Source organism: Triturus cristatus, chromosome 12 (assembly GCF_964204655.1).
Source record: "Triturus cristatus chromosome 12, aTriCri1.1, whole genome shotgun sequence".
NCBI lineage: Eukaryota > Metazoa > Chordata > Amphibia > Caudata > Salamandridae > Triturus > Triturus cristatus.
Window position 1 is genome coordinate 523,295,718 of NC_140595.1, and position 27,395 is coordinate 523,323,112.

Consider the following 27,395-nt stretch of genomic DNA (forward strand, 5'->3'; position numbering starts at 1 on the left):
CTAAGGAAACTTAATTACTGAACATAATACTCGGCATTAACTGAATTATTCTGAATTTATATACTAGATATACTAGATGTACTGCTAAACAGTACAGATACACTGCTGAAACAGTGCAGACCGGATTTGTGTACCCAAACCCGTCTGGACCGGCACAACTTATGTGCACGCCAGAACGCCTCCCCAGTAATGGTACTCACCGGGTAGCTCGGAACGGAAGGCCTCGGAAACTGAACTGAACTTGAACCGGACTGGACTCGACTCGAACACTTCGGAATCTGGACTCGACTCGGGACTTCGGAAACTGGTGGGCCTCTGTATACCTCGGATCTTGCTCTCTCAGCTAGGCTCTGGTCGGGATACTTCGCACTTCTCACCGCCTCGTCTGGGTGTTGATCGCAGCCTCAGTCGCCCCCGCTTGACCGGAGGGAGATACAGGAAATCCTGCTGGTACGCGTTGTTGTCCGTCCAGCTGTGGCAGGAGACCGGGCCTGCAACGCACCACCGGCGCGTGAGATGAGAAAGTGTCCCTGTTCGGGCGCCATTCCTGTGGTAAATAATTTAATTACCGGGACTTAATTTGATACAGAAACATAATAAAATAGCTCAGTAAATAAGAGGCAGAATCCGTGGTATTAGAGGTTCGGAATGGGCTTTATTCCAATGGTCGATTATAATCGGTTGCTCCAAGTTCCATCACCACGAAGGTTCAGGAAGTGAAGTACATACATTATTGATAATTATTCACTTTTATACAATAGGCATTACAGTGAGGCGTAATTGGGTGTAACAAGGAAAACGTCATTGGTTATGATGTCACATATTGGTTATGATGTCACATATGGGTGGACCTATGAAATAATTTCGCAATGTCAGCAAAAATACTTGGCAGGGATGCGCGCGCAGCAGTATGACGCATGATTGACGTGCGACTAGGGGGTGAAGGGGACTTGACATTTAGCTCTACATGTGGCGACAGAAGTCTGGAGGGTCAAGTCAACCTAATCCCAAATCATATCTAACATCCTATGTTTAAAGAACTATGTTATCCAGAAGGGAGGTCTCTTAGAGTAGAATCTTATTCTATACTGACTATACTGACTGTTAGTGCGTGTACAAGCGTCTAAGTGTCTACACTAGATGCGAGGGCAGGAATCTTCCATAGTAACAGGGCTATGAATTACTTGCATGAAGACAGAGAAGCCGGGCCTTTGCTCGGTAGCTGGAAGAATGTTTATTGAAACTACTAGACAGGAATGCATCGGGCAGGGAACGGAGCAGATAATTTCGAAGGTAAAATACAGTTTCTTGGCAGGCAACAGGCTGATGTCAGGCTTCGTGAGCCGCGCAGGGAATGAGACAAAGTTCATGGTCACAGATGCAGGCTCAGACTGGAGCTTCAGAGGCAGAAAGCAAGAAAAGCTTGATGACAGAATCAGGGCCTACTTGCCTGGACTGTAAAATGGCATAAGTGAACCATATAAAGCCGGTGGCCTTTCATACTTAGGAATGGAATATCCGGCCTATTCATGGCGGATCTGAAAGAGGACATGTTGACGGTGGACGCACATGGGTTTGCGTCTTCATAACTGGAACTGGAGGGAGCATACATGTACTTGTGATTCATACATGAAACCGTTGGGGTCCAAGATAGGGGACATAACTGACCAGAAAAATCCATATTTCCACATTGGTGCCATGTGTTTCTGGTTTAAACATTTTGTGAAGACTAGTTTCCATTCCCAGTCCTGCTCTGCTGCTTAGGGTGATTTTATCTTTTGATGGTGGCTGATAAGGTACTGATTCCACAATACTGCAAGACAATCTATCCCGTTAAAGTCACTGTAGGCAGGCAGTGTGTTGCCACTGGGCTGAGAGAGCTTGACTAATTCAGTGAGAACTGCACTGCCTGATTTTCAGGTCTCGAAGGCAGCGCATGCGCTGCCTTCGAGACATGTGGTATTTGGTCTATGGGCTTTGAACACGTCCAGCACTTACCATTGATTCTTTCATCTGCCTTTAGAAATTCCTTAGTTTTTGTAAGTGAATAGTATACATTTGTGTCCTGCCTTTTGGCTGTTTTGTCCTGCACTGGAGACTGCCCCTGCTACATGGATCCTTGCAGTATTGGCCATATGTTTTAGAGCCCGAATTCTTCTTTACGGTCTCTCCTGGCCGCTCGCTTGCGCTTTTGTTTCTCTATGCGTTCACCCCATATGTGTTCACTGGAAGGGAGTTCAACCATTGCCATAGTACGATCAGCATTTGCAAGAAATTTATAATTTTGTTTGGTTTTGCCATTGTGTAATTGTAATTGTTCCAAGAGGTATGTTCCTTGAAGGCACGGGGGTAACCAATGCCGAGACTCGAACCCGGTTTAAATGTTTGATGCTAATGTTTATTTAAATAACAAACTACTGCTGTGTGTTGTGTGTTTATATTTGTAGTTCTCTGATTTCAGTGTTTTATTGTACCTGCTCCCCATCACAGCCGTGTCTCACAGCAGCAGCTCCCCTCCTCAGTCCCACTCCTTGAAGGTGCCCATCATTTCATCCACCACCCCAGCTGCATTCTCCATTCTGCAGGACCTCCACACTGCTCTCTGCTCGTTTCAGAATATCCCCCATCCCTCTCTCCTCTCCTCTGATTTCTCCCTGCAGGAGCCTCCTCTCTCTACTCCCTGAAGCAGCACCCCCATCTATTATCCCTGTATTAACTACCGTTACACAAATATTTATTTGCTTTTTCAATTAAACACGCTTACCTATTTGTTGAGTAACTGACTTTGAACCAGCCGAACCAGCTTTTTCTATTTAAAACGTGCTCCGTTTACTTTATGTGGGGATCTAAATTATGTGTGGCCGCATTGCGCTTTTAATTGATTTGTGACAAAAATTATTTAAAACACTACAAGGAGTGTTTACAGTAGTGATTAAGGTGCTGTAACCATTTAGCACATGTTGAAATATTCGTATGGCATCTAACACAATGTTAAAGGCCATAAATAACTGTTTTTGCACAGATACTTAATTGTGTGTTATATTATAGCACTTCATCCGCAACTATAAAAACACAACATTTGTATTTCTTTAGTGAAGTTGTGCTGCAGACAAGTAAAAATGGAATGCTTCAAACATAATGTAAAGCTCCCCACAATCCGTGCTCTGATTGTGTTTTTAATAGAAAAGGCTTGTATGGCTGGGACTAAGGGCACGATTACGATGACGGTGGGACAGCCACTGACAACCCGTCGGTGGCGGTCCTACCCCCATCACAGTAAGGGATACCGCCCACCATACTAATGGATGGTCGGTGGGGAGAGACCGTCCAACATTCATCCGACGGGCTCCTTACAGTCTGTAATGCCTACAATGGCAGCGGTGCCTACCAGGCACTGCCGTAGGCATTATGATGTTCCTTTCTACTGGCCCTTTCATGGCGCTGAACCCGCCATGAAAAGGCTAGTGGGAAGTGACATTAGGGGTCCCTAGCAGGGCCCCCTAGCCCCCATACACGGGACCTGGGGGGCACTAATGGTACCCCCTACCTATCCCTGCACCATGTTGCAGGCACAGCATGGTGCATGCAAGGTAGTGCAGGGAAATATACACTGTCCTTTTTTTGCATTGCGGTGGGTGCTGCAGCCGTAACTCCACCCGCCATCCTAATAGGGCCCTAAGCTAGTTACCTAAAAACTAGGTAGGAGCCCTTTAACAAGAAAGCAAATTTATAATTGACTAAATCTAAACAGATTATGGTGTAGAGTCCGTGAAGAAACAAGCAATGTGTTTTTGAAGTGCTGATAGTGTTGGGACATAGTACCAACTATTCAGTGTGGCAGCGAGCTGCATATTAAGCAGAACTTGTGGTTTACTTACAGTGTGTCAGCCCTTCCACCCTTTCAGAGACAGTAACGTGGTATCTCTTCCTTTTAATAAATGGAATTTAATTTTAGTGTTTACATTTCATTAGATGTTGTTTTAGCAAAAGGAGTAGATACTACGTTTTTGTGTCTGACAGGCTGGAACGCTGTCAGTATAGGGCATATTATTTGTTTCATTTTTTAGTTGCACAAACTAAACATTCAAAAAAATAGTATTGCCTATATTATAGACTACATCCCATTATTCTTTGGAATTTGTTTATTACATATATTAGTTTTTATTAAAACATGCTTCCCAATTTGAAAAGTATTTAACTTAGTCCCAGCCGTTCTAGCCCTTTCTAATTTTAACACTCTCAGCATTAGGTTTATGTGGCAGGAAGCTGTGTTGGGCATTATTCTCACCTTACTTTGGTGTAAATTGTTCGCACCTCTTTGGCATTTAGAGTGGGTGCTTCAGGACAAAAACAGCCCTCCTGAGAGGAGATGGAACAATCAAAGGGTGTGTCTGGTTGGTAGTTTGCTTTTGCATATGGATCACTAATTACTGCAATTTCACTGGGAACCAGTGAAAAGGAAGATTGCAAGTCAGATAGCCTTAGCTTTTGTTAACTCCATATGTTTTTCATTGTACTTAAAAAAAAATCATAAGCATCTAACCAGCATGTGTATTAATTTGAATAAAATTTGGACAGACAGCTAAAAGTACAATGCATGTAGAGGCAATTTAAAGCAACCTATAATCCTTAATCTGAACATGTTTTAAAAAGAAAGGGCTCGTACTGTTGGGACTAAATCAGTTACAGTACTTACTAATTATGAAAGCAAGTTTTAATGCCAAAACAAAAATAAATATTTACAAAAATTAATTATTATTGTTCAGTCCGTGATGTATTGTATTGTAATTGTATTTATATAGCGCTTACTGCTACTGATGAGGCGTCAAAGCAAGCTGCTCTGGAACCAAAGGGTTATTTCAGTGTTATTGGTTGCTGTTTGTTATTGAGATTAGTTTTGGGCGCTCAAAGCAAACCATTCTATGTAGTCATTTCAGTTTTTTTAGGTGGACTAAAGTAATAATGGTTTGTTGCAATCATTATTAGGGGGGAGTGAGCTCAAGCACATGGCTGGTGGGATTAATACAGGAGTTAAATGACATTAGGTATTGTTAGGTTGCATAGGTATGATTTTCAGTGGAAGGTGAAGAGATTTTATCTTGTAAACGAGTTGTTGGCGATTTACTGAAATAGAGAATAGTCAAAGGCACACAGGTCAAGAGTAGGTTGTACTCCAACAGAAGAGGCATACAGAGGACTGAAGGTAGAGAGAAGGGCATTTGAAAGAGGCGCAAAACAGGTTTTAATTAAAGGACAGTTTTTTTAATGCCGGATTTAAAGAATGTAATTATAATTTTTGAAACAGCATGCAGTTTGAGGATGCAAGAATTTTGAAAGAAACAACACTATTTACTTGTTAAGATTGTGCTATATTGGACATTTTTAATAGGTGCTAGAATCAGGTAAATTGTCTCTCTGTTGCTAGACTTCTGCCAGACCACCAATCCACCCAAGTCAGTTGATCAGCTCAAGGGTTGAAATTTAAATATAATGGCTGGATGCATATGTCGCGAAAAATACATGGGAAATAATGTACCCATTGATAAAGATTCTGACGTTCATCAACATATTTTACTCAGAGTATTAATTATAAAGCAGAGTTGGATGCATTTTAATGCCTCTGGTTTATACTGGCACCAAATGGAAGATGAGGACAGCTTCCCAGACAGTGAAAGTGTATTACCTGCATTCCAGTGGTTGGCGGACAGGGGATACAAATACTGGTGTGAGTGAGGGTATGGTGAAAGGGATTCCTTTACAAATTCAATGAACACTTTTATTAGCAAAAGGCTGCTGATTAAACTTCCTGAAGCTCTGCCCTTTTTAGGTCTCACCTAGGCAGTGCATGCGCACTGTCTCTCCGAGACATGCTGTATCTGCAATATGGGCTACAAGCACTGCCCACCTTTTTAATTGGCTCCTTGTACTGTCCTTCATACATTACTGCTTTGCTTTGGTTAATATCCTTAGTAGTCCCTCCTTTTGGACATTTGGAATCTCCCATGAGGACTGCCCCTGTTACATGTGCTGTTAGTTATGATACTGTGTGAGCACTCTTGTTTGCCTGCCTCTGTAGTCAGAAGTGTTTGTGTTTTGTTTACTTCATGCTCCAGCTTGATGAAAGGTTCGCAGCTGCTTCATATGCCGTCCTTGCTTTTTTAGTATCTGTTAGACCTGGCACCTTGGCGTGGGTCTCCCTTCCATTTTTGCTGTTGCCTCATGTGTTTTTGCTGGTGTTATATGCTCAGGGCACTGTGCCACTGCTGTCCAGTGCCACAGTGCAAGTGCTCCCTATTGTAAATTGATGTATGAATTAGTGATTCCATGATTGGTTGGTTTGGTTTACCTGTCAGACCCTAGTACAGTGCACCAGGAGTGTCCAGGGCTTGTTAATCCAAATGCTGCTGGTGGGCTTGCAGCACTGGTTGTGCCACCCACAGAAGCAGCCTGTAAAAGTGTGTCTAAGGTCTGCCATTGCAGAGCCTGCGTGCAGTCTGGTACTGTCATGCTGACTGGGCAAGTGCACCCACTTGCCAGTCCCTAAACCTTCCCTTTTCTTCATATCAGACACCCCTCTGGTAGGCCCAAGGGCAGGGTGCATTTTAAGTATAAGGTAGGACATGCCCTGGTGTGTGTGGCATGTTCTAATAGTGAATTACAGCCATTTTCGTTTTTCACTATTGCAAGGCTGCCTGTTCTCCATAGGGTGGTTTGATAACTACATCTTATAATCCTAACTGACTCAGGGAACATGGTAGAAATTCGAATTTAGTATGCCTGAACTCAGATTGATAAAATACATCTTTTAGTGAAGTTGGTTTTAACATTCTGTGTTTGAAAATACCACTTTTAGTAAGTAGGTATTTTCTTGTCTAACCATTCAAACCTGCCTCTGCTAGGCTGTGTATTCCTTGTCTGGAGTTTAAGTGACAGGGCTGGGTAATTCCAGGAGACAGGGTGAGGCAGCCCAGTGGTGAAAAGAGAGATCTGGATCTAGATGGGAGGGAGGAGTTGCACCTGGGACCTGAATAGGGCTGTGCCTTCCCTCCACAATGCTGGCTCCACCTCCTGTGGTGCGTCTGATGTCTCTGCCCTGCACTCTGAAAGGAAAGAAGGAGTCATGTAAACAAAGTGCTCCAGGACTAACCAGAATTGGTTTGGCCTAAGCAAAGGCCCCTCTGCCCTCAGAGGACAAAGGATTTTGGGGTATAAGTATTGGGACCCTGATCCCAGGAATTTAGATCACTTTGTGAAACAAGAAGAAACCTTTGCTGAGGAGAGGAACCAAGAAGAAACTGAGGAGAGACTATCTCTAAAACTGGGGGATTGGCGTGCAGGGGTTGCCTACTGCCAAAGAGAGGAGAAAGGAACTTTGTGTGTACTTTTGCTCAACTTGTGAAGGATCTCCAAGGGCTTGGAAAAGAGCTTGCCTCCTGCTGAAGTCTCAGGGACAACAGACTTCAATCTGCAGCTCCCCAGAGTTCTTTGGAAGTGCCTGCTGCTGTGTTTGGGCCTTCTGAGGGACTGCATGTCGCAAGGAGCTGGAAGCGCAACTCACGGAGAAGAAGCGTGTCGCAGTCGCAGCCGCTGCCGTCACATCACTGAACCAGGGTGTCGCCACTGTAGCTGTTGCATTGCACCGCATCACGAGAAGCGCCCCGCAACACTGAAGAAGCATGTCGCCGTCGCAGCCATCGTAGCTGATGCATTGCACTGCATCAAGAGAAGAGTCTTGCATCGAGGAAGAAGCGTGTCACCGTTGCAGCCACTGCCATCGCATCTTAGATGTCGCCGCTGTCGCATTGCACCGCATCAAGAAAAGCGCCTCGCATCCACGGAGAAGCGTGCCACCGTCAGAGCAGCTGACGTCGCATCACTGAACAAGGGTGTCGCCGCTGTAACTGCTGCATCGAGCGGAAGTGTCTTGCATCGCTGGAGAAGAGTGTCGTCACCAAAGCTGCTGTCTTCGCATCACTCGACAAGGGTGTCACCGCTGCAGCTGACGCATCGAGCCGAGATCTCTCACAACATCGGAGAAGCGAGCCGCATCAGGAAGATCTTCACGTCTTTATTTCTTTGCACCAAACTTTCATCGCATCAACATCGTTGCAACACTTTTGTTGCCCTGCGTGTCGCATCTACAGGTACATTGACTTAAAGTGTTGCATTTAAGAACTAAAGAGAACTAAGCTAAAACTACCATTTAAAGAAACAGTATTGTGGATTTTTGTCGTGTATGGTCTTGTGGTAAATCTATATAAAGAATATTGGAGTTAGTTGAGGCCTTTGATTATCTTGGGGTAAGAATGAACAATAAAATGAAATGGTCCCCCCATCTGACCAAAATGGTCCTGAACCATAAACGGATTTCAGGGGCTATAGCGAGGCACCAGAGACTCTCCTATAGCCAGCCTGTAGTCCCAGCTATCAAAGTATATGAGGGCAAGGCTCTGCCTGGGTGCCTATATGGGGCGGAACTCTGGGGGTTTGACAATCTCTCTGAGTTAGTAAGATCTGAGAATAAATTTTTTCGCGACTTAGTTTCGCTCCCTCCATCTACCCCCCTGGTCCCGCTCCGTTACGACCTTGGGAGACACCCAATAAATGAAGTGGCGAGGCTGCGTCCCCTGCTGTATTGGACCCGGCTCAGGAGGTCTCCCGACCTAAGCCACTACGCCTCCGGCCTAAATTAACTGATAAGATTGGGTGCAGGTCATAAGGTCGGTTGGGTGTCCAACCTGAAGAAATTAGTGGTTGCAATTGGTTTGGACCAGGCTTGGGAGAGTCAGATGCCCCCGCCCAAACCTCTAGTGAAAAGGCTTTACTGGGACTGGATTTCTGCCATGACCAACAAAAATCAAAATGGTATTTTGTCGGAGAGATTTCTGGATGTCAAGCATACCCCAAGACTGGAACCCTTCCTTGACCTCATCGAGTCCCCGGGGGACAGAGTCCTCTACCTTAAATTCAGGTACGGCTCACTCCCTCTCCGAGACTTCCAGAATGGTTGGAGCGACCAGACGGGAAATAACGAGGGCTGCCCGGGTTGTGTTTGCCCTACGGAATCTACAGCACATTTTATCTTTGCTTGTAGGGCATACAGCCAAGTGAGGTCTAGGTGGCTAAAACCAGGTTGTATTAATTTGGGCTGTTCATCCCATAGGGTGGCTTTACGCATTTTAACCTATGAGACGCTAATTCCAAGTGTTACTTGTGGTATAGCAAAGTTTTTAGGACATGCATGGAGGATAAGGCAAAAGCTTGTCAAAGGAAAATAGTTAAATAAGCCGTTGTGAGCATCGTTCATTTGAGCTCACTTGATTTGGATGGGCTTTAATTATATTGCTATTTGGATTTACGTACTATTTTGCCTTAATCTGTTCTAGCTTCGCCTCATTTTTATGTACGTCTATGAGAACAAGAAAACTGACCAACTGCTGATATGAATTTTCTGGTCTTTTAGAATATTAATCTGTGATGTATTTTTGTAACTTTTATGATTGATATTTTATTAATCGAATAAAGTGATTTGATTGATTGATTGATATATAAAGAATACTTATTTTTGATATAAAACTTGTGTGGTGTCCATCTGTAGTGTTGTCACTTCATTACTGTATGTGTTCACAAATGCTTAACACACTGCATCTGAGATAAGCCTGTCTGCTCGTGCCAAGCTACCAAGGGGGTGAGCAGGGGTTATTTTAGGAGTGTACCCCTTTACCCTGACTAGAGGCGAGGGTCCCTATTTGTCACAAGTGCATACGTGTGCCAACTAGAGACCCCCAATTCTAACAGTATCTCTAATGGTGATGGCTGCTTAAATCTCCGTTGCATTACCGAGAGATCACAGGCGGCTCTCGGCTCCCTGCCCTCGGCTTCCCTGAGCTTCCCTGAGCGCAAACAGATACAATGCCCCTTTTCATTTCAATGGACTGCTTTCCTGACAAGAAACAGACAGAGAGAGCACAGTCTGTCTGCAAAGCTGTGTGGCAACAGCAGCTCGGGTGCTCTAAACGTACTCAGATCGATGCATTACAACTCCACAAAAAAAAGTTTATCTACCTCCTTTTATCATCAGAGAAAACAACTTCCCACCTTTCGGTTCATGGGAGTTCGCAACCCATTTGAGCTTCAGCAACACCTAAGGCAGGAAAACAGTGTCAAAAGATGGGAAACTCTGCAGCTAGCTGTGGGTCTGAGCCACCGCTAGGCAACTATTTACAGCAGTGTTTACTCTACTGCAAGTGCACCTCTGCCCTACTATGTCCCTGCTGCTGCCTGGTGGCATTCTGTGCTGTTAATTATAAGAAACCAAGCAGCTCTGATTGTTGGGCGTCTGCGGACAATCGTACACAAAATCAGCATTTAATCACTTTTGCATGTCTTTGGTGAGCAACGCGAGGGGTAACAGCGGTTCAAGACTGAACCAGCGTGCTTACCATAATTTCTTTAAACAAGAGCTACTTCAATTGCCCTGTTTATTTAGTTACTTTAATTAATTATTATTCGTTTTTTAATAAAAATAGGCAACCAGCACAGTTTCAGTCTCTTGAGTTCTCAGTGAGTATTTTAGCCTGTTGTTAACTTTACTGTCCTTTGCACATCCTTCTCATTATACACTATACGTTTGGTAAAACGCCAAAGTTGTTGCTGTTTATAGCCCATTGGAAGTATTTTACAAGAACATTCAAACAAAGGGCACACATCTAACACCTGCAAAATCTGATAATCCAGGGCAAGGAAAAATCTTAAAATCGTAACAAAAACCACTTCACAAATGCAATTCGTCCAGGCCCCTTAATCAAGTGACAACTTTTGAGCGCAAGACAACTCAATTACTAACCTTAATTGACATCACTGAGCTCGTGTTTCTGCCCGCATATTTAGAGGGTACTGTTTACTTTTCTGTAAACATCATAATACAATGCATAGTTGCAGTGAGATGGAAAATGTTCAGCTAATGGTGTTTGTCGATCCTTTGTCAATTTTTCTACCTGCCACAGATGTTTTCTGAGCTGCTTCATATTTTTTTTTTATTGAATATTTTATTGAGATTTTCCGACCAACGTACCGATAAATCAGTTACATACAATAGCAACTTGTATCAGATCCAACCATCAATGTACATAGCAGGAGAAACCAGTTCTTCAACATTTACTTCCCTAGCCCCCCCACCACCCTCTGTACCCCCACCCCCCCTCTGTCAGCGTGCCCGCATCAACCCCTCCTGAGCTTAGCCATTAAGCACCCCGAGGTCCGAGACAGTCGAGCTCAAATCAAGAGAAAAGCCATCCTCCTTGTTCTCAAAGGACCAGAGGCTCCGCTTCCCCACCCATATGCGCTCCATGCTCACGCCCTGATCACCCAACTTCTGAGCTGCTTCATAAAAAACAGAAATTAACTCGTGATGAAGAAAGTCTCTCCCCCCAGGAAAAGAGTACAAAGCCAAGCCTGTAAACAGCACATGCAAACGAAAGTCCATTTGCTACCAGCTCTCAACACCACATGGAGTGTAAAGATTTGGGGCTGCAGGTCGCCGTTCAGTGTTTGTACTGATGTCATCAGCATAAAAGGAGGGATATACCAAACCTCTGCATGTCACAGTAAAGTCTGCAGCCAGCACTTCTCAAACTGCTAGAGAAGAATTCTGCAAACTAAAGATTGTTTGCTGTTTTTTTCCCACCAGGATTTCAAGAAAGTGTGGGCTGAAAAATGCACTATTTCACCACTTTTCCCTATATGTAAAAAATTATGTTTTTTGGAAGGGCTGACAGTGATGGGATATAGTAAGTTACTAGTACCCACTGTTTAGGAACATTAAAATAATTCAGTCTGGAAAACATAGACGTTGGGTGCAGAATCCATAAGTACTTTAATCGTAGCTGTAAATAGACAACCCCGCTTTGTATTTATTATATTTTGGTTTGCCGGCAGTTGTCTAAAAGGGCAATGCGGCCAACGGTAATGTACAGCTCACCATGGGTAAATATATCCACTTTATAAAGGGGAAACCCTTTGCTGAGTAAAAGTACATATGCTTAAGAGTTACTGGCAGGCTGGTAGTTTTGTTGTTTTCAAAAGAAAGCTAAGTATTATAAAGATGTTATATTGTTCCATGGGGAGCTGTATATTACAATTGGCTTCATTGCTCTTTTAATAGTTGGCTGGAAAGTATTATTCAATTAAGTACAAATGGTGATTGAATTTGTAGAGCTGTGTGAAATACTGATGGATTCCGCACAGAGGTTGTCTGATTTCTGTGTTTTATTGTCCCTGTTCTCCATCACAGCCATGTCTCAGGGCAGCAGCTCCACTCCTCGCCACAGTCCTTGAAGGCGCCCATCTCGTCACCCACCATCCTGGAAGCTGCACTCTCCATGCTGCAGGCCCGCCACACTGCTCTATGCTTCTTGCAGATTAACCCCCATTCCTCTCCCCTCTCCTCTATTTGCTCCATGCAGGAGCCTCCTCTCTGTTCTCACCACTCCCTGAAGCAGCTCCCCATCTGTAATCCCTGTTTTAATTACTTTTATACAAATATTTATTCTCCCAACCTGCCCCACTCCAATCTGCCCCACTCCAATCCAAAACAATCTGTCCCACTCCAATCAAAAACTATCCACACCACTCAAATACTAAAACACACCTCACTCCAAACTAAAACAATCAGCCCCACTCAAATCTGCCCAACTACAATCCAAAACTATCTGTCCCACTCCAATCAAAAACAATCCACACCACTCAAATACTAAAAAAACACCTCACTCCAAACAAAAACAATCATCACCACTCAAATCTGCCCAATTACAGTCCAAAACTATCTGTCCCACTCCAATCCAAAACTATCTGTCCCACTCCAATCCAAAACAATGTGCCTCACTCCAGTCAGCCCCACTCTAAAACAATCTGCCCCAATCAGTCCAAAACAATCTGCCCCACTCCAGTCCGAAACAATCCACCCTTCTTCAATCTGGCCCACTCCATTTCAAAACAACCTGCTCCACTCAATCCAAAACAACCTGCCCCGCTCCAATCCATAATAATGTGTCCCACTCCAATCCAAAACAATCTGCCCCGCTCCAATTGAAAATATTCTGCCCCACTTTACCCCAATTAAATCCACCCCTTCACTCTGATTAACCCCACTCCAAACCACCCTATTATAATCCAATTCACCCCACCCCAATCCAATATACCACAACTCAAACCAATCTAATCCACCTCACTGTAATGCACCCCACTCCAATCCACCACAATCCAATGCACTTCACCTCATTTCAATCCACCCTACTGCAATCCAACACACCCCACCCAGTCAAACCACTCCAATACAACTCACTCTACCCCAATATAATACACCCACTGCCTTAATCCACTACAATCCTCTCCACCCTATTTCCCCCCCCACTCTACGACAATGTACTCTACGACACTGTCTGTAACTGAACTCTGCTCTCTTCTACTCAACAGTACAACACTCTAGTCCCTCTACTCCACTCTATGATAACACATCCAATCTAAACATTCTGCTCTGGAACACTGGCAACTGCAACATAACAACAATCCCCATTAATACACTTCACATCATGCCACATAATCCCAATTAGCATCATTTTACTCAACACCACACAGTTCCATGCAACACAATTCCACTCCACATCTTTACATTACATACCACATAATTCATCAACAAACGACATGATTCAACTCAACAACACAATTACAAAACACACTACATACACCCAATCCACATCACAGAATACAGCATCATGCCACAATATTCAACAACACAACACATAATTAAACTCCACAACATACCTCCTCACAACACAAAATACTATTCTACACAGTCCCACTAAACATAATTCCCAAACAATCAAAACCACATCATTACTATCCACATAAATCCACTGCACACATCCACTCAACGCCACAAAATTCCAGGCACACAATTCCAAAACTAACAATTACAAACTAACCCACATAATTCCATTCCACACCACATACATCCACTTCACTCCATAACACATAGGGAAAAGACAACTTCATTTACAACGCAAGTAGCTCTAAATCTCGCAAATGCAAGGCATATCAGCATTCTCAATGCTGGTTCAGTCATGCACCTTGTATGTATGTCCTTTCTTTTCCGATACGACCTTAGGTGATGATGACTTCGAACACCACCGCAGAAGAGAGAAATGGCTCACAGTTAGGTTGATGCCTTTGGTATGATCTGTATTTATTTTTTTACTCAAAGATTTTTTTAAAGGTGCCTTTTTGCAGGTATTTCAGAGCAATTGACTGATGCTGAAATATCCAGTGGTATGTACTGTAAGGTGCGGAAGTTAGAGTTCAGATGGACAGGCTGTTTGCAGAGTCTGAAATGTTTTCACTTGGGACCCCTGATCTTAACTGAGGGTTTTTTTTCTTAAATTATTTATTGGCATTTTAACAAGCATGATTGCATGTACAGTATTTCAGTAAAGAATAAGTATAAATACTATACTCCGGGCTCCTGCTCCGACTACAGCCATAATAATACAGTAAAACTTGCCCGGCATTGGGTTTGAGTAGCAATCAGCGCACGCTAATAGCATAGTAGGTAATTTAACAACACAAGTATTTGAACTCCCCAGGAAAACAAATCATCTGCCACCTTTTCATCCCGCTGTGTGCCTTGCATATGTGCCTTGTCTGCCCTGCCAACTCGAGCAAGTCTTTCCTCCAGTCTCGCTTCGAGGGGGGCTCCAGCATTTAACCAACTGATCGCGATACGCCTCTTAGCCACTATAAGACCCATCATTGTGAACCGTCTACCCAGTTTCTTTTCTTTGCTGAGTTCAGTTAAATGGAGTTCAGTTTTTTGATTCCTGAATCACATTCACTTGAGCTCAAATCCCAGGCCCCAGCAAACTGCACTCCACAGTCAAGACCCTTGAATGCCCAGCGATTTGCCTCCATGCTTCATCCTCTTGAAGGAGAGATGGTTGACCTGATGAGTGGCCTTTGAAAGAAGTAGTCTGATTGTGACATAGTGGAGGTATACATTGCCTTTGACTTTGTCTGCTTAATGGACAGTGTACAAGACCCTGAATTGGGCCTAAACCTATTTGATCTGGTGTAGATGAACTGTTCATATATGTAGATGAGGTAGGGTAAAATTTGTAAAAGAAAGAGTGCTGGTGCCCAAAGCTCTGCCCAGAAGCTCACAGCCGTTGCTATTACTTGTCAACATGCCAAATACCAAGGCTACATAGTCTTTAATCCACCTTGTTCCTCTTAAATCAACTACCAGACACTCCCTACACCTTTAGCTCACTTCTACAGGTTCCTTCTTTTTACCTTTGTGATTTCTGTCTCTTTCTCCTTCTTTCCTCCTTGTACATTTTTCCCCTCTCTTTCTCTCTGGAAATGTCAGATGAGAAAAAATAAGTTCCGCTCACCAAAAATTAGTGCCGGTAGGCCCCACTGGCTTAAATTAAGAACTGAGACCTGCACTGAGGGCAAGCTTGTTCAAATGCTCTGCTTAACCATAGTAGAACAAACTTCCCCTATAAAAGCGTTGTGAACTTTTGGAACCATAGGGAAAATACAAATGTAATAAAAATAATGTGTAGAAATTCATCAAAGAACTAAAAGCCCAGATTATGTGCTGCAGAGAAAGTTCAGTCTTGTTGGTGTTCTGTTGCCTATTGTGTAATGATAGTTTAGGAAGTGCTCAAGAGCAGTGGGCTAATTCTCCAAATGGACCACAATTTGGGTTTCAATGCATAGGTCACCAAAGAATAGTCAAAACAATGGACAATTGTGCCAAAGGGGCAGCATATACATTAATTAATATGGGGTGTACATTTGAACCCTGATGTCCTTATTTGACAGACTACTAAATGTATATTGCACGCTGGAAAGACAGACAGTGTGAACCAATCTAGATAAGTAGGACACATTCCATCTCATGTCGAGGTTGCCCAACTGGGGTATTGTGGAGGCAGCAGAAGGTCACGGGACATCTTGCTGAAGGCTACAGGTAGAACGGAAGTCCTCTTGAATGGTGTCCAGAGAAGTATTAACCTCTACAAATATGCAAAGCTGTGTGTGGATCTCCTTCGCAGGAAGTTTAATAGAAATAGGGAGAAGAAGGTTAAGTCTAATATTTCTTTGACTGATAGTATCTGTCGTCATTTTTTTAAGTAAAGGTATGACTGAGTTTTACTCCCATTATGACAGCGCAGGACAGAATGAAGATATTACATAAATAAATAAGGACTCAACAAATGATAAGTTTAGCATCTAGGTCATGGGTACTCACAAACTTTCTCTCGGGGGCCAAATTTACACTGTGGTTTGTGGCCGAGGGCCGCATCGGTGGGGGCGGGGTCAGGTTGAAACACGATGTTGCGGGGAAACATGGCGGCAGCTAGGTAGCTGTCGCAGCACTCCATTCTGAGCTCCCTGTTCGTGCGCTAACAGCAGAATATGCGAAGTCACTTACGCGGTGTGGCGGACCTGTAGATACGCCGCTCAGCGATAATACCTGGATATCAGATGTGTGGAGACGGGAGGTGTCGAGACATCGCCATTGCCGTAGTTGGAGACATCAGTCCGCGAGTTGCTGCCGCTCTGTTTGCTGGATTTGCTCCTCCCTCCAGGCTTGGCTCGGCTACGGCGGACGAGAGGGCAGGGAGCTTGGTTGATTGCCGAGTTCCGAGGCAGGCCGTTCTCGGCTTGCAACTGTGGCATCTGGCTGCACTGGAGCTCCGTCGAGGAAGGAAGGCTCGTAGCCTTCTCCAGGGGTCTCGCAGAGAGGAATTCCACATTTCATCTGAGTTCGGTAAGAGGGGTAGGGGGAGAGGGGAGCGGGCTCGGGCTCAGGCTCAGGCGGAGTTCTCTGAGGAAGCAGAACCGTTACAAAGGTGTTCTGGCAGGATAAGAGACCCAGGGGGACCTGCGCCTGTGCCTGTTTTGTTGGACGTTTCTCTCAACTGCCCTGTTTCCGGGCTGCCCCCCGTGCACGATACTGTTGAAACTAAAATAACTGTTGAATCAACTGTTGAATCACCTGAGGGAGATCAGATACTGTCATCTTCTGAAGGGTTATCGAAGCCATATCAGACTGCCCAGGCCACTCAAGGATCTGTCTTAAAGACAAGAGTCTCCTCTTATCTTTCGGGTGAGGTTAAGGCGAAACGCGCTTTTACTAATAAAGCAGCAAAAAACCCTAAGGCTGCCAGAAACATCAAGGCAGTTAAGAATACAGCCAAGAATATAGAGTCTAGGATAACGCCGTCCTTGCGGTCTTATTTTAAGGCTATCCCGCAGGTTCTGCGCCTTCCCGATCAGCAACTATTTGAAAGTACCTCTTCCACGATGGCGTCACAGAGCTATTTTGAGTCTTCTTTAGCTACAGGTACAGACCCGGTTATTTCTTCGGGGTCAGTACCGGGGCCAGCTCCGGCTAAAACAAACGCGTCGTTGCTCCAGGTTGAGAGTATTGATACAAATGCAGATGAAGATGTTGAGACTACGGATAACATCGCTAGCCTCTCAGTCCTTCCTACCCAAGGTTCCATCCCCCCTGTTAAGAGTCCTAGTGCTCCGGGTCAATCGGATTCTTTATTACAAAGCCAAATGGATCATCCATGCTCCATAGAGTCTCCGACCCTCTTGTTATCCCCAAAACATCAGGCTATAAAGCCCTTATCAACAGTTTCCAATTTCGGGTTTCCATTAACAGGGTCTTCTCATAGTAGCAACTTACCACAAGAGGATGGTCAAAGGGATATAACCTCTGCCCCAGATACATGCTCAGCTGGTGGGGTTGATCCATCTTTGGCCTCTTATCTTCAGTCGATGTTTTCATCCCTATCAGCAGACATCAAAAAAGGCTTCGAGGCCTCGTCAGCTATCCAGTCTGAAATTCGGAACTACTGCGAATCTCTAGATAGTAAACTAGTTGACCTCGCGACAAGAACAGAAAGATTGGAGGATAACATGACTGTTATGTCTTTGCATTTGGATGAAACCAAACTGGATATCAATAAGCTCAAAAGGGAAGATCTGATGCTGGCTGAGAGGATGGAGTCTTTGGAGAATAATGCACGCCGCAATAACCTTCGTATTCTTAATATTCCGGAAGGTAGCGAGGGGTCAGATATTAAGCAATATATCACTCAGTTGCTAAAAGACTCTTTGAGATTAGATCAGTCGGTTGAGGATTTATCTGTTGACATCCAGCGCATCCACAGAGACCCCTTCAGGAGGAACCCTCAAAGGGAAAAACCAAGAAAAATATTAGTGAACTTCCGTACTTATACTTTGAAGGAATCTATCTTGGGTTTGGCCCTAAAGCAGAAGTCATTGAGCGGGAAGGGGTTTAACTTCCAGGTTAGATCAGACCTCTCAAGGGCCACATTGGATAAGCAGTGGGAGTTCGGGAGGAGGTTGGAGGCATTTAGGAGTCTTGGTGCGGTGGCTCAGCTAGCATTTCCAGCCACCCTGAAGGTTATGCATAATAATACTATGCACAACATTCGATCAGTGCAGGCGGCTGATGAACTCCTAGCTTCTCTGGGGAAGAGTAGAGAGAAGAATAAGGATAACGGGGGCTCTAATTAGGTGCAGTTGAGAGTGATGTAGAGTACTGTTGTTTTTTTTTTTTTAAAAAAGTAGAGAAGGAAGGAAGAAGGAGAAAAAAAAAAAAAAAAAAAAGGGGGTTTTGGGGGCACGGAAGGATCTATAATACACTGCTTTTCCTACTTTTCTTTTTACCATTTCTTTCTCTCCTCTCTCATATCTTGTGGGCGTATTTGTAAATGTAAATGTAACAGTAAAGATAGTAAAGATAGTAAAGATAGATTAAAACAGGACAGGACCTCAGTAGGAGTGCTATCTACTGGAATTTCCAGATAGATAAAGTAAGGGTTTCCCATGGGGAGGGGGGAGGCCTGGGTGGGCACGGGGGGGTGCAAGTAAAATTTTTTAAAAAGTCCTCTTTTTTTGCCCGTTGTTACATTCTTTGGGTATGGAGAATCATGATTCTGCAAGAGAAAGTTAGTATGATTAGTATCGTTAGCATAGGTTTTTCTTTTTGTAGCTATGGGGTGAATACCTGGTTGGGGGGTAGAACTTGTCTCTATGGATAAGCTTAGAGTTCTTTCATGGAACATTAATGGCCTTCGCTCTAGCCCAAGAAAATGGAAGATTATGCAGTATCTCCGAGATTTTGATGCTCAAATATTGATATTACAAGAGACGCATCTTACGGAAAAAGAAATGCTTTCTTTAGTTAAAAAAAATAGATGGGTCGATTTTTGTGTATCTACCACACAAAACTCTAATACTAGAGGGGTCGCGATTATCTTTAAAAAATCATTAAAAGCCAGGTTAGTTGAAAAACTTGTTGATTCAAGTGGGAGGTGGATTATTGTTTCTGTAATTATAGCTGGGGCCCGAGTTACCATAGCAGGCTATTATGGGCCTAACCAGGACGATCCATCAGTTCTAAGTACCGTCTTCTCCCATCTTCTTCTTTATCCTGAACCGATCATCCTGGCTGGAGACTTTAATGTGGTCTTAGACCCTCTCCTTGATAAATCTTCATCTAATAGACCTATATCTTCATCTAAAACTAGGTCTCTTTTACTTGAAAAAATGAAAGAGTTCGGATATGTGGACGTATGGAGGCTTAAGTCTGGTCTAAGACAGGGCGTCTCATTTCGGAACTACAAATATCAACACCAGTCGAGGATAGATCTAGCATTGGTCAGTCAGGAATTAGTTAAACTGGTGCAAAAGGTCTACTATCTCCCCTTTCATCTCTCTGACCATGCTGCTTTATGCCTTGAGCTGGTTGGGCTGTCGGAAACCAATGCCACTGCCACTGCCAGAACATGGTCGTTTGACCGCTCGTTCCTTAATGTTCCAGATGACATTTCTTTTTTAAGAACTGAAACGCAGTATTTTTTTGAAAACAACACTGGCTCAGCTTCGTCCGGCTTTGTATGGGACGCATTTAAGGCTTTTTTGCGTGGCCTAATTACCAACAAGGTCTCATATAAAAGGAAAATTTATAGAGACACGGTCATCTCGTTGGAAGCAGATTTAGCTATGGTTCAGGATAATATCTTGTTACATCCTGTCGCTCCTCCAGAAATACTAGAAGAATGGCAAAATAAAATACTTACATTAAAGGGGGAACTGGCTTCCATACTGAACTTACGAGTTCTTCAGAGATGGGAGGCCAGTAAGATGGCCCATTTTGAATTTGGGGAGAGTGCTGGAAAGCTTTTGGCTTGGAAAGCAAAAACGGATCGTATTAGAAATAATATTGATCAAATTTCGGCAGAAGGTACGGTCCACTCAGCGGATAAAGAAATCAGAAATGCCTTCCGTGATTATTTTAAGAGCATATATCATGAGGATAAGAGCATCGATGCACGACAAGTTGAGGACTGGCTGAGTGGAGTATCTCTTCCCTCTCTTTCTCCTGTTCAGAAAGTTGCCTTGGATAGACCAATTACAAAAGAAGAGATAACTGGAGCTATCTTAGGTAGTAAGAAGGGCAAGGCATCAGGTCCGGATGGCCTCCCTTCGGAGGTTTATCAGGTTTTGTTACCAACAATACTTCCCTTCTTAACTCAGCTGTTTAATCAGATCTTTTTGGAGGGGGTGTATCCTCCTGAATCTTGGAACGAAGCCTCTATTACTTTGATATTAAAACCTGGTAAACAGGCTGACAGCTGTGGGTCATACAGACCAATTTCTATTCTAAATTCAGATTACAAGCTTTTTTCATCTGTCCTAGCTAAAAGGTTGGGAGAGGTGGCACCCTCTATTCTACATCAGGATCAGCGTGGCTTTGTGAAGGGTCGCCAGCTGTTTGAGTTGACCTATGATCTGATGGGTGCTATCGACATGGCGACTACGGACTCCTTGCCCTTAGCTGTTATCACGTTGGATGCCGCCAAGGCCTTCGACAGGGTGAATTGGACATTCCTGTCGGGGGTCTTGGCGAAGTTCAATATTGGCGAGGGTTTCCGTGGAGCGGTCGGTTTGCTGTATCGGAATCCAACAGCTTCTGTATTAGTCAATGGTGAATTGTCAGATCCCTTTAATATCACTCGGGGTACCAGGCAGGGCTGCCCACTCTCCCCTCTCCTATTTGATTTTTACATCGAGCCCTTTGCCCAACGATTGAGGGATGATGTTAATATCAAGCCCTTTATCTATGGGGGATGGGAGAGAAAGGTAGCCCTGTATGCGGATGACATTCTCATTTTTTCTTCTGACTTGAGTACAGCATTACCTGCGATCATTGCACAGGCCAATGATTATGGTGAGATGTCAGGATACCAGATTAATGCATCCAAAACAGAGATGATGATATGGAACGAGGCTGAGCCAGTGGTAGGGGTCCAGCCCAATTGTTCCATGCGGTATCTCGGACTTACCATCGTTAGAGATATAGACAAAATTGTACCGCTGAATCTAGACATAGTGACAAGAGATTGTAGAAAGCTTATGAGGTCGTGGTCTTCGCTCTCCCTTTCCATCTTGGGTAGAGCTAATTTGGTAAAGATGTTTATTTTACCTAAAATTTCTTTTCTGTTCAACAGTATTCCATTGTATTTTGAACCTTCTATTTTACAAAAACTGCAAGGTTATATTAGTTCGTTTATCTGGAACGAGCATACACCTCGGATAGCTTGGAAAAAGATTAGACGCCGCAGAGAAAAGGGGGGATTAGCAGCACCTGATTTACAGTTATATGCTTGGGCTTTCCAACTTTCCCATGCCAGGATGCTGCTTAAGATGCCAACAAATGTGGGTATAGGAAGCATGTTTGCTGCATTACTGAGAGGAGGGGGAGTAGACCAGAATGGTTTTTTGTTTAAATTTGGGGATCCCAAGTTTTTTAAAAAGATTAAGTTGAAGATTTTGTTAGGTTTCATAAGAACATGGGTCAAAATAAGAGGTGCAATAAAGGTGGGTTATTTCTCAGGCAGGTCACCATTATGGAACTCTCCCGGTTCCCCGGTGTGGCTTCTTGACAGCTTGGCAGTACCTCTGAGAGAGGCGGGTCTGGAAATTTGGGGAGATCTTTTCTTTGATGGAGTTTTGCTATCTTGGGACCACATACTAGCTAGAGTGGGGTTAGGTCTCTCTAAATTTAAATATCTACAGATAGCAAGTTGGGCCCGTATGCAGAGCTCTGTCAGAGGTAGGTTCGAAATAGGTGGTGAGAGTAGTATAGTGACCTTGTTGATGGATAGACCCCCTGCATCTAAAGAGATTTCGTTTTGGTACAACTTGTTACTAGATGAAGTCGACGGGGAGTTTGCCTTACCTGAGACATTATGGAGTTCCTCTTTCCCAGGGGAAGACCTTGAGAACATCTGGTATTCCTCTTGTAAAATCTTATGGGATACGGTGAAGCCAGCATGGTTATGTAGGAACCACCTTTTTACTTTACACAGGGCTTATTATTCTCCACAGCGGCTATCTAAATTTTCTAATGAATCCACTGTGGCATGCCCTAAATGCGGATTGTTAGCAGCCTCGGATCTACATATGTTTTATGAATGCCCACTGGTGTTACCTTTTTGGGATGCTATTAGCACACTGTTGACAACATCTGTGGGACATCAAATTTCAATTAATGCACTGTTCGTAATTTTTGGAACATCACTGGAAGTTCAAGGTTCGGTTAAAAAGCTTTTGTTTTATTGTATCCTACTTGCCAGAAGAGAGATATGTAGGAAATGGAAGGATCCACTGCCCCCCACCTTGCTGGACTGGCGCTTATCAGTATTACGTACATCAAAAATAGATCTAGTAAGATCGGGTAACCCCGAAAAACGAGACTTTTGGCACCTCCTGAATTGGGCCTAAGTATGTGCTTGGGGTTTTTTTTTTTTTTTCCCCCCACATTGTCCGATGATTAACGCTGCTTGGTCGGCTCTCCCTCCTATACATGGATATACCCAGATATGGCTACTTAATAGCAGCAACATTGCCCCTATATGGATTAACATTTCGCGGTGTTTACTCTGGAGAGTTTATGAACAACACTGAGTGCTATCCTAGTATGTGAGAGCACTACCAGTTTATCTGTGACAGTGTATCGTATCTTTTTTTCTCTCCTAGAGTTTCTATGCGACTCTCCAAGGGCAAAATGAGGGCAAAAAAAAAAAAAAAAAAAAAAAAAAATAGAAATAGGGAGAAGAAGGTTAAGTCTAATATTTCTTTGACTGATAGTATCTGTCGTCATTTTTTTAAGTAAAGGTATGACTGAGTTTTACTCCCATTATGACAGCGCAGGACAGAATGAAGATATTACATAAATAAATAAGGACTCAACAAATGATAAGTTTAGCATCTAGGTCATGGGTACTCACAAACTTTCTCTCGGGGGCCAAATTTACACTGTGGTTTGTGGCCGAGGGCCGCATCGGTGGGGGCGGGGTCAGAGGGGAAGGGGAGGGGCTAAAGCAAAAAAATTGTGACCATGAGGTTGAACACAGGTCCCTGCAGCAGACGCCTTCGTCCACTGAGCCACCAGACCCAGCATACACAGATCTCTCTCTCTCTCACTCTCTCTCCCTCTCCCTCTCCCTCCCTCCCCCTCCCTCCCCCCCTTCCTCCCCCTGTCTCTCTCCCCCTTTGCCCTCCCTCTGTCGCCCTCCCTCTGTCGCCCTCCCTCCGTCACCCTCCCTCCGTCTCCCTCCTCCTTCTGTCTCCCTCCTCCCCCTCTGTCGCCCTCCCTCTGTCGCCCTCTTCCCTATGTCTCCTTCTCTGTCTCCCCCTCTGTCTCCCTCCCTCTGTCTCCCTCCCTCCGTCCGTCTCCCTCCCTCCCTCCCTCCGTCTCCCTCCGTCCCTCTGTCTCCCTCCGTCCCTCTGTCTCCCTCCGTCTCCCTCCCTCCCTCTGTCTCCCTCCATCTCCCTCTCCCTCCCTCCGTCTCCCTCCCTCCCTCCCTCAGTCTCCCTCCCTCCATCTCCCTCCCTCCGTCTACCTCCCTGTCTCTCTCTCTCTCCCTTTGTCTCCCTCCCTCTCCCTCCCTCTGTATCTCTCCCTCTGTCTCTCTCCCTCTCCCTCTGTCTCCCTCCCTCTGTCTCTCTCCCTCTGTCTCTCTCCCTCCCTCTGTCTCCCTCCCTCTGTCACCCTCCGTCTCCCTCCCTCTCACTCTGTCGCTCTCCCTCTGTCTCCCTCCGTCTCTCTCCGTCTCCCTCCCTCCCTCTGTCTCCCTCCGTCTCCCTCCCTCCCTCTGTCTCCCTCCGTCTCCCTCTCCCTCCCTCCGTCTCCCTCCCTCCCTCCATCTCCCTCCATCTCCCGCCCTCCGTCTCCCTCCCTCTGTCTCCCTCCCTCCCTCTCTCTGTCTTCCTCCCTCTATCTCTCCCTGTCTCTCTCCCTCCCTCTATCTCTCTCTGTCTCCCTCCCTCCCTCTGTCTCCCTCCGTCTCCCTCCCTCCCTGTCTCCCTCCGTCTCCCTCCCTCCCTGTCTCCCTCCGTCTCTCTCCCTCCTTCCCTCTCCCTCTGTCTCCCTCCCTCCCTCCGTCTCCCTCCCTCTGTCTCCCTCCCTGTCTCTCTCTCTCCCTACCTCTCTCTCCCTCTGTCTCCCTCCCTCTGTCTCCCTCCCTCTGTCTCTCTCCCTCTGTCTCTCTCCCTCCCTCTCCCTCTGTCTCCCTCCCTCTGTCTCTCTGTCTCTGTCCCTCTGTCTCCCTCCCTCTGTCACCCTCCGTCTCCCTCCCTGTCTCCCTCCCTCTCACTCTGTCTCTCTCCCTCTGTCTCCCTCCGTCTCTCTCTGTCTCCCTCCCTCCCTATGTCTCCCTCCGTCTCCCTCCCTCCCTCTGTCTCCCTCCGTCTCCCTCCATCTCCCTCCATCTCCCTCCCTCCCTCCCTCCGTCTCCCTCCCTCCGTCTCCCTCCCTCTGTCTCCCTCCCTACCTCTCTCTGTCTCCCTCCCTCTATCTCTCCCTGTCTCTCTCCCTCCCTCTATTTCCCTCTGTCTCCCTCCCTCCCTCTGTCTCCCTCCGTCTCCCTCCCTCCCTCTGTCTCCCTCCATCTCCCTCCCTCCCTGTCTCCCTCCGTCTCCCTCCCTCCCTGTCTCCCTCCGTCTCTCTCCCTCCTTCCCTCTCCCTCTGTCTCCCTCCCTCCGTCTCCCTCCCTCTGTCTCCCTCCCTGTCTCTCTCTCTTCCTACCTCTCTCTCCTTCTGTCTCCCTCCCTCTACCTCCCTCTGTCTCTCTCCCTCTGTCTCTCTCCCTCCCTCTCCCTCTGTCTCCCTCCCTCTGTCTCTCTCCCTCTGTCTCCCTCTCCCTCCCTCTGTCTCCCTCCCTCTGTCACCCTCCGTCTCCCTCCCTGTCTCCCTCCCTCTCACTCTGTCTCTCTCCCTCTGTCTCCCTCCCTTCCTATGTCTCCCTCCGTCTCCCTCCCTCTGTCTCCCTCCGTCTCCCTCTCCCTCCCTCCGTCTCCCTCCCTCCCTCCATTTCCCTCCATCTCCCTCCCTCCGTCTCCCTCCCTCTGTCTCCCTCCCTCTCTCTGTCTCCCTCCCTCTATCTCTCCCTGTCTCTCTCCCTCCCTCTGTCTCCCTCTCTCTCCCTGTCTCTCTCCCTCCCTCTGTCTCCCTCTGTCTCCCTCCCTCCGTCACACTCTCTGCCTCCCTCTCTGCCTCTCTCGGTCTCCCTTCCTCTCCCTCCGTCTCCCTCCCTCTGTCTCCCCCAGACTGCGCCTCTCTGTCACCCTCTGTCAACCTCGGTCTCCCTCCCTCTCCCTCCGTCACCCTCTGTCATCTCACCCCGTGTGTGTGTCAGCCCTCAGCCCGGGCTGAGACAGCTTCCCAGCGCACACACAGCTGCACTGAGACAGCTTCCCAGCACTCACACCCAGCCCGCACCGAGTACTTCACAGGTCTTTAAAAGACCATTTACATGTTAATAAAGCTTTGTTGTATTTCACCTCTTAGGCCCCTGCAGCTCCACTTTGACAATCACTGGAATCCCCCGGCCCCCACAGAGCAGAGTCTCAGAGTCCGGGCTGCTAACAGTATTTTTTTTTTTTAAAACACATGTAGGATATCTGCAAGGTCCGCGGGCCTCCAGGCCCGCGGGCCGTACTATGAGTAACCCTGATCTAGGTAAAGCAAGGATCATGAGTGGACCAATGTTTCATGGATAAAACTAAATTCCCAGCCCTGTTGGTATGAAGGATATCACTGTTTAAGAGATAAGATTCAAAGTGAAGAGAGGGATTGGACCAATTTTCTAAAGAACACTTATTGACTGGAGTGAAAATCCAGAAAACCTGCTCAATTTTGACTGACATAAAATCATACATCCTGTGTCAAGGGGTAGATTTCAAAACAGGAAGTTCATAAAAGAGTTAATGATCTTGAAATGTTTTTTTGAAAAAAATCCTACTTCAAAAATGCTGGAAACAAAGCAGGAGGCTTGTTTGTCTGACCAGTAGTTTAAAAGATCTTAAGGCATATTGATAATACTTTTGATCTAACTGAAAGTAATTAGAGATCCAAGCATGCTAATTCTTTATACAATTCCATTTCCAGGTTCTAAGTTCATTGAAAAAGTAAGGGGCAGAAGGATTGAGCTGATGGTTAGTAAAAGGTTTGAAAAGGGCTGTCTCATAAATAACTAATGCTAGCCCTGACTCATAGGAAGATGAAAACTCTGAAGGTGGTAAGTTATCTGGAGCTAGAGTGCTATGAAAACCTTACGAAAAACCACCTGAATTGATTTTTGACCAGAAATATTCAACTTATACAGCAAGACAGTTTTTTTGTCCTCATGGCACCTCAGCTATCGAACCAACCAACTCCACCGGGGCTGATGATAATCAGTTGCCTCCCGCTCGTGCCCAGCCTGAGTCGATGCACCTCTCAACACCGTCCCATCGGGCCACAATAACTGAACATGGTGGAAGACTGGTTTAATCATTGGACATTCGCTCACTCTCACTGCACCATCCTTCCAGCCATGCCCAGATTTCTGCCCCTTAGGTGACGAGCACTTTTGTTCTATTTTGGCGACATACATCAGGGATTGAAGCCACTCGCTGAAACATGGGAGGACCGAGGAGACCCATTTTTGCAAATTTCTCTCCTGGCTAACAACACTAAATAAAATAACAGCGCTTGTAGCTTCTTTGATAAATTGTTGCTCAACTCATTTTCTTCAGGGATGCCATATAATACTAAAACAGGATTAGCTTAATATCTTGAAAAATTATCTCAGACAGAGCACTACCAACCCTTTGCCAAAATGTTTGCCATTAGGGGCAGTGTACGAACATATGAACATCATCCACCTTCTCCATCCCACAGTTGCTACACCTCTTCACCACACAAATACAGCAAGAAAGATGCAAGCAAACAGCAGGATACC